This window comes from Hirundo rustica, chromosome Z (assembly GCF_015227805.2).
Source record: "Hirundo rustica isolate bHirRus1 chromosome Z, bHirRus1.pri.v3, whole genome shotgun sequence".
NCBI classification, from domain to species: Eukaryota; Metazoa; Chordata; class Aves; order Passeriformes; family Hirundinidae; genus Hirundo; species Hirundo rustica.
In genome coordinates, this window is record NC_053488.1 from 46,553,053 (window position 1) to 46,565,354 (window position 12,302).

A 12,302-nucleotide genomic window follows, 5' to 3' on the forward strand; every position below is an offset into this window, starting at 1 on the left:
TGTTGCTGCCGAGTGTCCCGGCCCCTTCCCCGCTGTGGCTTTTTCCCCCAGGGGGCAGGGGGCAGGGCCCAGAGGCAACACCCAAACAGGGATACGTGGGAGGGGAACAGGGTTCTCATGGGCACTGCTCTGATTAGCTGGACTGCCCCGATCACTTGCCGGTGCCCGAGTGTCCCGGCCCCTCCCCCGCTGTGGCTTTTTCCCCCAGGGGGCAGAGGGGAACAGGGATCTCATGGGCCCTGCTGGGCCAGGACAGATCACAAGATACATAGAAAAAACATTACAAATCCGATGAAATATAAACCAAATTAATACATTACAACATTTCCCCTTTTCTTATTAAATTAAGAAGGAGGAAGGCTCGGTTCATGGGTGATGCTCAGAGTTTGGACCTTGAGTACCTTTAAAGTTGCTAAAGAAAAATGACCTTTAGTGCAAACAAAACTATCTAGAAAAACACTGTTAAGGAATAATGATAATTAGAAGGAGAAGGTTCGGCACTTTCTTCTCCTCCAGGCAGCACTGGCCACTTGTGGAGCCTCTGCAGGTGGTTTTGCAGTTTTAGGGATGAAAGGTTTCACCCACTTGGCTGGCACCCACTTGGGACCTGAGGGAGTGGACACGCAGGCATACCCACGACCCCAGGTGATCAGATCATGAGGACCCTCTGTTTCCCTGGTTGCTGGATCCTTTACCATTGCCGGTGGCTTTGCTTTCAGCTGCAGGAGGCAGTTCTCTCTGAAATGGCGCAGAGTTGGTGGGTTAAGATTTTCAAACGTACAATTTAAAAAGTTCAGAGTGAACAAGGCCATGGACAACTGGATCTGGGGTGTTTCTTGTTTTAGAGACTGATGTTGTTGGTTGAGGACCCTTTTGAGATTCTGGTGGGTCCTTTCCACGATGGCCTGACCTGTCAGGGAGTAGGGGATACCTGGTTTGTGCTCTACTCCCCATTGCTGCAGGAAGCTTCTGAACTCCTTGGATGTGTACATGGGTCCATTATCAGTTTTTATTGATTTGGGGATGCCCAGGAAGGAGAAAGCCTGTGTTAGATGTTTCATGGCATCACTAGACTTCTCCCCTGTGTGAGCAGAGGCATAGACAGCTCCAGAAAAGGTGTCTACAGATACATGGACATACCTTTGCCTACCAAAGGACATGATGTGTGTCACGTCTGTCTGCCATACCTCACAGCAGTTCAATCCCCTGGGGTTTGCTCCTGCACTCAGGGCTGGGAGTGCGTGTTGTTGGCACAAGGGACACATTGACACAATTATCTGGACTGTCCTGAGCCTGTTCCTGAGTTAGGTGGAACTGGTGGACTAGGCCTGGTGCATTCTGGTGAAAAAGCTGATGGCTGATTTTGGCTTGTCCAAAGATGTCTGGGAGTGGGGCCATCTCCACAGGTGCAGCAAAAGCATCAGCCCTTCTGTTGCCCTCGGCTATGAATCATGGTAAATTGGTGTGTGATCTGATGTGCATCACATAAAATTGCTGCTCTCGGTGGGAGATCAGATTTACTAGTTTTGAGAGCAAGTTGAAAAGTGCAGAATTGGAGACCTCACTCAGTACAGCTTGTTCAGCTCTGGATACTACACCTGCCACATAGGCTGAATCTGTGACCAAATTGAATGGTTCAGGAAACTTTTCAAAAGCTCTAACAACTGCAGCCAACTCAGCTACCTGAGGTGATCCTTCCACCTCGACAATATCTTTCTCCCACTGCTGAGTTTGAGGATTTTTCCATGTTATTACTGATTTATGAGATGTTCCAAATGCATCTGTAAAAACGGTTAAAGCCTTTAAAGGCCTCCTGCTCTGAACACTTTTTAATGATAATTTGAACTGAATTTGTTCTCTAAATAATTTGTGAGCAGGCTGATGAATTGAAATTTGACCTATGTAGCTATCCAGAGCAAACTGCAAAGCTTCATTTTTATGAATCAGGTGCTCCAACATTGCTTTTGTTATTTGGCCCGAGTTTATCTCAATTGGGATGTGAATACACTCAAAATCACATCCTGCCAACTCCCTGATCCAGGTCCTGGCTTTCTGGATCAATTCTGCTACCAGTTCCTGTGGCCTGGTCATTCTTTTGGACCGGTGGTGACTGAGGAAAACCCACTCTATGATTAAGAGGGGATCCCTACAGTCTTTGTCCTTTTTTTATTTTTCCACTCTTTCCCACTGAAAAATCATCCCGTGTAAGTGTGGCAATTTGCCTAAAATGATGAATTTAAATGGCAAGTCTGGTGGCCATACAGTCCTGTACCTTTTCTAGGGCTGCTCTTGCCTTTTGGGTGAGGGTCCTAGGAGAACTTAGCTCCTCTCCCCCTTTTAAAAGATTAAAGAGGGGGTCTAGGTCCTCAGTGATCAGACCTAGCCAAGGTCTTACCCAATTTAAGGACCCACACAGCTGGTGGACATCTGCTAAGGTCTTGATGTTATTTTTGACAACCAATTTTTGCGGCACAATGGTCCGCTTACCAATCTCCAGACCCAGGTACTTCCAAGGTGGCATCCTTTGAATCTTTTCCTCCTGAAGCTTGAACCCTGCAGCAACCAAAGAATCAACTGTCAGGTCAAGCGCGTGGGACAGTAAGTCATCATTGGGGGCATACACGAGCACATCATCCATGTAGTGCAGGATGATGGCTTCTGCTGCAGCTGCACGCACTGGGGACAGCAGGGAAGAGAGGTACCACTGACAAATAGATGGTGAGTTTTTCATCCCTTGGGGAAGGAATTTCCAGTGGTATCTTTTCCTTGGGGCTTCTCGGTTGAGGGTAGGAACTGAGAAGGCGAAACATGGGACATTGTCAGGGTGCAGAGGGATCTAGAAAAAACAATCTTTGATATCAATAATTGCCAAATTCCAATTTTGAGGGAACATCGCTGGGGATGGCATCCCTGGCTGGAGAGAGCCCATGTCCTCAATGACATTATTAATTTGACGGAGATCATGGAGGAGCCGCCACTTGCCTTTGTTTGCCTTTTTGATAACAAAGATGGGGGAATTCCACGGAGACGTGATTTCCACAGTGTGGCCTTTAGCTAGCTGTTCATCCACTAGATCCTGAAGCACCTTCAGTTTTTCTTTACTGAGCAGCCACTGCTCTACCCAGACTGGTGAATCAGTTTTCCAATTGAATTTCTGGGTAGGGCGCTCTTCAGTGGCTGCAGCCTGAAAAACCGGGGGGGCATCTGGAATGCCAATCGTGACCCCCCACTGGGCCATCAGGTCTCTCCCCCACAAGGGCTCTGAATAATCCAAAACAAATGGACACAGTGTAGCTAATTGTCCGTTTCGCCCCTTAATTTGCACAACACCTTTTGATTGTGTTGCCTATTTCAGTCCCCTTGCACCTTGTATTTGCTGGGCCACATTTTGCAGTTCCCAATGTGAGGGCCACATCCTTTTTGGTACAATCGTTACATCCGCGCCTATGTCCAAAATTCCTTTGCGGTTTATTACTTCCCCACTGTGATGGACCTCACACCCTATTATGAGTTTGTCCCTCCCAATAACTCGTGTGGGGCAAACCTGTTCCTTGTGCTGTTTTTTCCAGGGCACGGGTCAGGTGCTGGAATTGCCTGAGCTATTATCTGCCCCTTAGGCAGAAACAAAGGTGGGTGAACACAGCGCAGCCAGAGAACTAGTTGTTAAGGGTTTGATGAGACGAGACCAGGAAGGATCTTGATCTCTCTCGGTGTGTACTTGGTGTCCCCACGGATGACATACTTGCAGCCATCATGTTGCAAGGAGCCTAGCACTTGTAGATCCAATGAACCTAAATGCCACTCTGTGTCACTTAGGTGCAAGGATTCTGTCAGTTGTAACCTAAAAGGCTTTTGGAGACATTCCGTGGTTAGACAGGGTCTGCTTAAGTCATGATCTGAAACGGTCATATCTGGTGACTTCTGCTGAAAGGTAGAACTGATTATAACAGGATTATTTAGTTTAACATTTGCATTTTTTAGTTTTTTCTCACCCCCCCCCCCCCCCCCCCAGTTTGCCCCATTTATGTCGGCATGCTGGGCAAGTGAGTGCTTGACATTTTAGTTTTTTGAAAAATTCCCTTTGAACTCTTGAAACCTCCCACCCCCATTGTCCCAAAAGTCTAGAAATTGCTTCTTTAAAGGGCACTGAGATGCCCAATGTCCAGCCTGATCGCACAGGAGACACGTTGTTCTTCTTTTGGGTGGTGGCTGTGGCGCAGGCACAGGTGGCATGGCTTCTGCAGCAGCAGCTCTTTGCGGTGGTCTGAATGCATCTCTGGAACTGTGATTAAGGTGTGCCCTCATGAAAGGAACTTTCTGGGTACAAACATGCAGCATGTCATCTAAGGCTGGAGTTGGTTCCATGGGAAGGCTGAGGATGGCTGCCTTTCACTGTTCGTTTGCATTGGTCAGTGCCATCTCCTCCAGGACCTGTTCTTGGGCTCCTTCTTTCTTAGCCTGTAACTTGACAGCTCAAGTTAATCGCTCAACAAACACTACAAAAGGTTCTGATGGAAGCTGCTTTATTTTACTGTATGGTTGGAAGGACCCATCGGGTTGGATTGAAAAGAATGCTTTTAAAGCAGTCTCTTTAATGCATTTTAAAACAGCTAAAGGAAATTCTTGAGCTTGTTTTAGTGCTGCAGCCCATTCACCATCACCACATAGATGTTCTAACCGAATTGGCAAATTATTATCGACAGCTGTTTCAGAATTTTACCAAAGCTCCAGAAGTAAATCCCTTAATCTTTTTTTCCATGTGGAGTCCCAAAGCCTAAACTGTGTGGATGAAAGGAGGGCAGAAAAAAGCTGCCAGAGGTCAAAGGGAACAATAGGATTCCCTGCTAAATTTGTTTTTAAAAGGCTGCAAAAGTATTCACGTTTGCGTCCAAATTTGGCCTGAGCTTTGCACAAATCCTGAATCGCTTGTAGGGGGAAGGGGTGCCAATTACTGTGGACAGCAACTCCCCTTTCTTGACCGTCGGTATGTGACAGGGGTGGCCGAGAAGCCGGGATAATTTCCTGCTTCCAGGTTCCTGGTTCCCTCCCCCCTCCCTCCGGGGCATGGGAACCGGGACTGTGGGTGGGGAAACTGTGGGAACCAGGAGCAGGGAGGGGCTGGAGGCTTGAGTCACATGGGGAGGAGTTGGAGGATGGAGGTCTGAGGGTAGGGGGCAGAGTCAGAGGAGAGGGCAGTGCCGGGGGCGGCACCGAAGGGAAGGGGGGGTCTGGGGAGAGGAAGGGATTGCGAAAGGGATTGTGGGAAGGAGGGACAGAGAAAGAGAGAGGCTCCTTGTGACGCGAAAGCACATGGCTTTGGCCATTTTGGGAAAAAAAGGAGTCCTCTCCATCTTGCGACCCCCCTTCTGAACTAAGACTAGCTTGGGATTCACTAAGATGGGGGTTTTGTGTACTCGAACTGCCTGCAAAAGTAAACCAAACACAGAGTTTACAAACTGGGGAAGAAGGGAATTTTGGGGAAAGCTTAGGGGTTTCTCGAGGAATGTCCAATTTTGGGGAAGGGATTTTGGGGTCAGGATAGGGAGAAACTGAGGAAAGTGGGGAAAGTCCACAAGGAACCGGCTCCAAATTTTGCTCCAAAGAGCAAAATTTGCTTTTTCTTTATCATTAGGGGAGCTTGATTGAGACAATTCCTTTACAACAGTTTCCCAAAATTCTGGGGAGTTTATTTGCTCAGATACCTCTGGAAATTGAGCAAATAACCACCAAAGGAAATTTTTAAATTGCTTCTTGGAAACATGGGTTTTCCCATCCTCCAAGGCATTTAAAATATTGTAATAGACCCTCTTTTGAGACACAGACAATTTTGCACCCATTTTTGGCTCAGATTTTGAGTTTCTGTGTCCTCTCTATTGTGACTGAGAAATTGAAAGGAAGAAAAAGAGAAAAAAGAAAAACCTCACTGGAGAGAAAAATAACCCCAAAGGGGAAACAGTTTCCTTTTCTACCCCCGGAGGCTGATAAAAGCACTTCGAAGGTGTTTACTCTGAAAGCAAAACCTTCCCCGATAGAGGAAAAAAACCCTTTTCCCTGAAGAATCCCACATCTGAAGAAGATTTTCCCTTAGAAAACCAAAAGTGTTACTCACCAAAATTCGAGTGTTCCTTTCCTTTCTTTCCCAGTTACTCATTTTGCCTGAGACTGACCCTTTTTGGTGCAAAAAGAGCTTCTAGTCTCGGTCTCCAGGATTAGTTATCCACAAACATGTGGTTGCTCTCTGGAGCTGCTTGCCATTCCGGGGGCTTCTTTGCAGCACCCTGATGGGATTTTTGAGTCCAAAGGAGAAAACTGCAGCCCTGGCCTGTCGAATACTGTGTTTTGGGGATACCACAGTGAACGCCAAGCCTGACAGGTCTGTCTCTGCATGAGATTCCTTGACCACATGCTCCCTTGAGTGGTTCTTCCAGCTTTTTGGGAACCTTTTGTGGCTCCAAGGCCCACGTTAAGGTGTCAGTTGTTGCTTTCCCTGCGAGATCAGACGGCCGCTGATGGCAAAAGAAGAGAGTCTGTTCCCGGCTTCTGATGGGATTTTACAGCTTTATTCTCAAGTCCTGCTCTGATTAGCTGGACTGCCCCGATCACTTGCCGGTGCCCGAGTGTCCCGGCCCCTCCCCCGCTGTGGCTTTTTCCCCCAGGGGGCAGAGGGGAACAGGGATCTCATGGGCCCTGCTGGGCCAGGACAGATCACATGATACATAAAAAAAACATTACAAATCCGATGAAATATAAACCCAATTAATGCATTACAACACATTACAAAACCCAATATAAAAATGAAATACAATATAAATCCAAATAATGCACAACAACAGCAGCAGGTCACTGACTGTTTCCTCCTGGATTATGGGGACTCTCTTTTTCTTTCCAAGAGGGCATGGGCCAGCACCTACATGTACTGTTCAGCTGATTTTGGAGTATTTAATCTGCCTCTTCATCCTGGTTGGGTGGTCTGGAACAGATTCTTGGGATATCTGCCTTGTTGGCCTTTCCCCTAATTCTTACTCATAAGAATTCAACCTTAATCATTACCATCATAAAGCTCTTGGCAGTCCAAATGCTCCCTCACACACAGGGCTTCCCCACTGCCTGTCTTCCTTGCCTGTCCCCTCTGAAGGGTTTGCAGACAGCCACTGCAGCACTCCAGTCACCTGAGCTACTACACCACAGTTCCATGCATGGCATAGATTTCCTTCTGAACAGCTTTTGCAGTTTCCACTTGAGGGATGCCAAGAGGAAGTGTCCTTAAAGCAGCAGCACATCATGACAGCTCTTGCTATGACCAGGGCAAAGAGACCTGCTCCTTTTTAATGCCTTTATTAGAAACAGCTCTCAGGCGGGGGGGCCGGGGGGGGGGGGGACATTTCATGCGCATGCCACCGTTGCCGCTCCCAGAAGTGATGATGAGGAGGAGGAGGTATGCAGCTTTGTCCGCTGGTATGCAGGCAGAGACGGGGCTTCTGTCCTTGCGGGAGGCCTGGCCTTGACTTGAAGTCCAGGATCCCCTTTCCAGTCAGCATTTACAGTGTTTAGGGCAAGAGGTTAAAAAAGGTCTAGGGAGATAACTATATTTGTTCCTGACTCATAAGTGTCCTTTAAATCCTTTGATTCTGTGGTGGCTCGATGTTTAGGGGGTTTTCTTTGTTGAGCTGGGCAAGATGTCCTCTCATTTGCATACAAGCTCTGATGTCACTCCTCCTTGTGGTTCCAGGTGCCATTTCCTAGGAAAGAGCAGAGGCACTCCCTGAAGAAAAGAGGGATTTTAACAATAGAATCATTAACGACAGGTAATTAGAACTTTAACTTAACATTGATTTATTTAACATTTTAACTCTGTAACTTTTGGAACAATTTATTTTGGGGATTTGCTCCCAACAGTCCCCCTTCTTTTTCTTTGATCGGGCTCAAGCCCACATCAATTAGCAGTGTCTGGTTCCTGAAAATAAAGTTCTCTCAATTTCTGGTATTGGTCAAAAACTTTTCTGACATCCTTATGTTCTTGATTGTTTAATTTAATTGCTTTTTCTAATCCTCTTAGATTAATTTCTTTAGTGATTCCTAAATTGGTTTGTACTGCAGATATTATTATTTTATTAAACAAGGGAGTAAACAAGGTAAGAAAATTCGGCCTGCTATAGTATGCATTTTAATAAATGCTACCTTCTTCCACCAATTCCCTTTAAATGACCAAAAATTATCCCATCAGCTGGTGTCAAGTAGGGGAGTCCATTCTTGAGTTCCCACATATGCCAATTTCTTTTGAAATATTTCTAATAACTGCACTTTTGTCATCAATTTCTAGGCAGCACTCAGAAGAATTGAATTTTCCACAAATCCCTCCTTCATCTGCTAACAGGTAGTCTACAGCTAGCCTGATTTGGTAGATTACTGCCCTCGTTTGAGTTAGCTGATCACTGATGTGATCAACAGCTAGGGCTGTCTGATTGGTGATTACTTCTAGTACCGCTTGTAGCCTGATTATCCTGTTTAGCATATAAATCAGGGTACCGTATCCCCAGGACCCATCCTGAACCCAGGTGGCTGGCCTGTAAGTCTTGATGATTTCTTCTGGGCTCCATATTTTATTTTTCCGATTTTGGGCTCCTCCAATTTTAATTGTGTTTCTTTTCTCTTATTTGGCCTTCCTTAAATTATCATATATGGGAACTCCTAAACTGGATCCAGATTCTTTTGTTAATAGGAAAAAAGCAGGCTTTATTATCCTGATGATGCAACTCCCAGACCAGTCTCCTGGCAATTTAGAATATGCTGTAGTGCCACAGATCCAAAATAAGTGCTCAGGTGCTTCACAAAAGGTGTTATTAGTTTCTGTAGGGCATTCCCAGTATTTAGAAATTCTTTTTACTCCCTGAAAGGGGTTTCCTCCTTTTTCAACACATTCGTAAAACCCATACCCTTCAGGGTATATACACTTCTCTTCTTTCCTTCCAAGGACCAGAATCTATTCAGATCCCTCGGGATATGCTGGGTAACAGAGCTTTTCATGGTTAAATATCTTTTACAAGCTATTCTTCCCACAGGAGTACTGTATTCTTTCCCTCTTCTTGAAATATACTCTTCTGCTATTATTCTTGCTTTTAGATCCCATTGTTCTCTCCCCCCCCACCTTGCCTCTGTGGCTCTAGATTTTGGGTTGTTTTGCATCCGTTTTAAAATTTCTGGCGGTCCTAAGCTGATTCCCTCCCATGGCCAAATTTCTGCAATCTGGGTGTTTCCACAGATGCAACAATTATTTAAATTTAGTTTGTGGCTAATTCTTTCTACCAAGTCTATGAATAGATTTTTCCCTCGGGGTATCTCTAGACCATCTTTCTTTTTTTATTGGTTTTACTACTGCTTTTTCTTTGACCAGATCTACCAGACCTGCTTTAGTAGTGTCATGTCCAAAACACAGCCAGACTTCTCCTATGGGGCTCTCCCCCAGGAGTCACTGCCTAAAGGTGGCAGTATTCTGAGTCATCCAATCCACACTTTCCCATCCTCCTTACAGGGGATTAATTGGGAGAGGTTAACACAATTGGGATTTAAATTGGTATGGACTCTCAGCAAGGAACTTATTTCTTCTTCTTCTTCACAGAGTGGGTGATAGCACTTAGTGCATGGCTCCCTTGAGCTTCCCAGAGCACCACAAGCAACTAAGGTCGTCATTACAGCCCCTCCCAGGAGTCCAGTATGAGTCATCGCCCACGCTTAACCCACCTGGTCTTGCCTCCTGGGGACTTTATTTTAGAGGGAGCTTAAAATTTAAAGTCCCTAGAGTCCTTTCTGTTTTCCCTTTCTGGCTAACCCTCTCTCCACTCTTTCCTTACAAATTTATTCTCTCCTAGGGGAATACTCCATGAGAGATCATCCTGGGGTCTAAGTACTAAGTTGGGGGTATATAACCAGAATTACTTATTCAACCTTTTTAACTCAAAACAAATTTTCAACTTTTACAAAACTCTTTTGAACACAGAACTGCTCAGAACACTTTAAGGTATATAACAACTCTGTAAACAAATTTTTCTTATCTGTTCATCAGATTTTTCACCATTCTTAGTCACTTTTGGTTTTATTTCTAATGGTTATGTCTCTCGGTCCTTTGGTTATGATATACTCAGGAGAGTCAGTGGGGGATCCTGTTGGATCTGGTCCTGTATCCGGGGGTGAAACTGGTCCTTTAACTCTGGTGATGTGTGTCCGTCATCTCTCTCTGGTCCGCACAGCAGTGTTGGTAGTGAGAAGCACCTGAAGGGGCCTTCGAATTTAGGAGTTAGTGGTGCAGGGTTCCAGGATTTTATTAGTATCCAATCCCCAGGACTGATGTTATGCACTTTAGTGTCAAGAGGGGAATTTTGAGGGAGATAACCTTTCTTTCTAAGGCCTTCTAGGGTTCTCCCTATGGCCTCTAAATATCTTCTTCTAGCTTCTTGTATCTTCTAAATAATCTCCTGTGCTGTAGGGTGTTAATAGGAATGGAAGTCCAAACATAATTTCATATGGTGAAATCCCTATATCAGACCGAGGTCTCATTCTGATACACAAAAGCATTAGGGGTAAGGACTTGAGCCAATTCATTTTTGTTTCTTCTATTAGTTTGGTCAATACATTTTAAAGAGTTTTATTCATTCCTTCTACTCGCCTGGAACTCTGGGGGTGCCAGGGAGTGTGCAATTTCCATTTTATTCCTAGAGCTTTGATTACTTTCTATAATGGAGGGGCAACAAAGTGTGGACCTCAGTCTGAGTCTATGTTGTTCACTAACCCATATCTGGGAATGATGTTCTCTAAAATAATTTTGGTCACAGCTTGTGCCATCTCCCTTTTTGTTGGGAAGGCTTCCACCTAATGGGTGAGATTATCTACTATGACAAATAAGGGTTTGTATCCTTGCACTGTGGGCATCTCGGTGAAATCTATTTGTATGCTTTGAAATGGTCTTAGGGCCAATTCCCTTCCTCCAGGTACCGTTTTCCTCATTGCTTTTTGGTTTACTTTTTGACAAATTAGACACCCTTTGGTGACTGCTTTGGCTAGGTCATATACGCCTATGCACAACTTGTCTCTTAGAAAACGGTCACATAGTCCCTGAATTTCCCAGTGGGTTAATTTGTGCAGCTCTGCTATTACTCTTTGAGCTAGTGCTTTGTTTAAAAACACATGTCAATCAGCTGTTAGCCACTCCCCTCACTCCCCATGAAGAAGTTACTTTAGGTCTTTTATTACTTCTAATTCTTGAATATCGTTTTTTCTTTCTTTACTTCTCCTTCTGGCGTTACTTCCACTTTAAAAATTCTTACTGGGTCCCCTGGTTCTAAGGCTGCTTTTTTTGCTGTCTGATCCGCTAGCTGGTTCCCTTTTGCTTCAAAGGAGTTCCCTTTTTGGTGCCCTCTCATGTGCACTATGGCTATTTCTTCTCGTTTTTGTAGGGATTCTAGCACTGATCTTAGCAAATTCTCATGAATTAAACCCTTTTGAACTTAAGTATCCACGCTCCTCCCATATTTTTCTGAAAGTGTGGACTATCCCAAATGCATATTGTGAATCAGTATAGATGGTCCCTTGATCTCCCTCTAGCAGGTCTAATCCTCTCTTTAGGGCATACACTTCACAACTCTGATCTGATCAATTTGGAGGCAACTACCGACTTTCTCTGGATTGTAAATTCTCTCCATGTATGACTGCGTATCCTGAGGCCTTTTTTCCATCCACTACCCTTGAAGATCCATCTATAAATAAGCTTTTTCCACTTGCCAGGGGTTCATCCTCTAGATCTTCCCTCACTTTGGTTTTTAAGTTAATCAGTTCAGTGCAGTCAGTTCTAAATCTATTACAGGCTCCCCCATAAGGAATTGCACCGGATTTAAGCATTTTGAGGTGACCAGTTCTAAATCCTCTGTATTCATTAGAATAATCTCATATTTTAATATTCTGGCATCTATTAGCCATTTTTGGGCTCTGACTCAGGACTGTCTTGAGATGATGTGGTGTGTGCACTTTGATTTTCCCTTGCAGAGTTAATTTCTGGGTCTCTCCTATCAGGATTGCGGTGGCTGCTATTGCTTGTAAACAAACTGGCCAGCCTCAGGCTACTGGGTCTAATTATTTTGAAATATAAGCCACTATTTTTTTACAGTTTTCCCACTCTTGAGTTAGTACTCCATAGGCTATGCCTCCCTCCACACTAACAAACAGATCAAAGCTTTTCCTGAGATCTGGCAAACTTGGGACTGGAGCAGTACATAACTTATCTTTTAGACTTTTTAAGTGTTGCTCATCTTGTT